Here is a 2034-nt window from a genome sequence, read left to right on the forward strand (position 1 = left end):
TATATATATATATATGAATGTGAATGTGTTGTTTTATTCTGTATTTGTCTTTTCGCTAGGACTTGTCAGACATTTCAGTTGAGACCAGAGATTATATTAGCATCATCACTGGAAGAATATAGCCTTTTTTAAAAAGTGATATTCAATGCCATCCAAATATTTTAAAGCATATGGCTTGTAGACAAGATCAGTACCATTAATGACACCAAATGAATCAAACTTCATGCACATCCCAAACTTTAGTGTACTAGCAGAATGGGAAAGCAAAGTCCCCTACAGGAAGGAAAGCAGAATATACCAGGGTAGTCTATTTAGTCACTTAAACAATGAAAGAGGGTAAAACAGAATTTTTTAAACATTTTCTTATGTTCCCTTTATTCTTCCTCATTTAAGTTACAGTCATATTATATAAAATCTATTCTACTACTGCTGCTCTCTCAAACCTACTGTGCAAAATTATTTTCTCCATTCACCAGAAGGAATGGATAGAAAAGCCCATGACTTTTTTTTTTAGTTGCTCATAGGTAATAATGATATAAATTTAACACATAATCAGTCACAAGAAAAAAATCTGGTGAGATGGCTCAGCAGATAAGAGCACTGACTGCTCTTCTGAAGGTCCTGAGTTCAGATCCCAGCAACCACATGGTGGCTCACAACCACCTGTAACGAGATCTGACACTGTCTTCTGGTGTGTCTGAAGACAGCCACAGTGCACTTATTTATAATAATAAATAAATCTTTGGGCTGGAGCGAGCAGGGACTGAGCGAGTGGGGTTGACCAGAGCAGGACCAACTGGAGCAATTAGAGGTCCTAAATTCTATTCTCAACAACCACATGAAGGCTCACAACCACCTATACAGCTACAGTATACTCGTATATATAAAATAAATAAATAAATGCTTAGGAAAAAAAGAATCAAAAGGTTTGGTTCATGTAATTCTCAAATTTCCTACTTAAGAATGGTCCTTTGGCCTCAGTTGAGCTGCTGAAGTTTGTTACCTGTAAAGGGAAAGGTTAAATGTCGGTTCTTTCTCTATGCCCTGTTTTTTTTTTTTTTTCTTTTTCTTTTCTTTTTTTAAATATCCTACTAGGTGGTCTAACTCTAGGGCATGGAGTAGTTGGCAAATATTGTCTTGGGGCTTTAGCCAAAACAGAGTCAGAAATAGTTCGGATTTTACATCCTGTTGCATATCCGTGGTAGCACAACTAAAACACACGATTTTCCTATAGCTCTCAACTCCATGTTGTAAGCTGAGATGAGGAATTCAAGGGCATGAACTAGAAAAACAAAGTGGGCACATTTGGGCTTTTTACAGGAAATACCTAACCACACATGTCACAATCAGCTACAGTGCTTCCTAAACTTTCCCACCACCTTAGCCAGAGTTACTGAAAAAGAAGGTAAAGCCCTATAGGATATGAGGTGTTAGCCTAAAGAGACGCTTTCATTTACGATTTTCAATAGTCTCATGTCTTATTAATTAAAACATACATAGTTTGTATTTTAAACCATAATGCCTCTGTTTATTTTTGGCAGATAAATTATGAATTTTCTTTAACAATTTCCTTAATACTCTTGTTCCTGAGGTTTGTACTCTTAACTTCTGCTAAACACATGCAAAATTGCCCACATGTAATCACCATAAATCTACAAAAATCCTGATGCTCATGTAATTCTAAATAAAGTAGACTTTAGGGCTTGTGTTTTCTTATATTTTCCTTGATAAGAAACCATTTAAACTGTTTTTGTTTAGGAGAGAATTTTTAATTGTGACTCAAGGGAAAATAAATATTTATTTTTCAGGAAAAGGTATATTATCCAAATAATCACCCGAAATTATATTCCACAATCCCCTCTTTTGTTTTTGTCTCTTACTATACTTCCTTGAAGTCTTGATGCTTCATGGACAACTCAGCTTAAAGCAGAAATCAGCAGTGCAGTTGGAAAGAGAAATACATTTTTACTCATTTTGAAAAAATTGGTCTTGCAAGAGAACCAAGCTAACAGTCGTGCTGTGTTGAGAGCACAC

This window comes from Mastomys coucha, unplaced genomic scaffold, assembly GCF_008632895.1.
Source record: "Mastomys coucha isolate ucsf_1 unplaced genomic scaffold, UCSF_Mcou_1 pScaffold20, whole genome shotgun sequence".
Taxonomy (NCBI): Eukaryota; Metazoa; Chordata; class Mammalia; order Rodentia; family Muridae; genus Mastomys; species Mastomys coucha.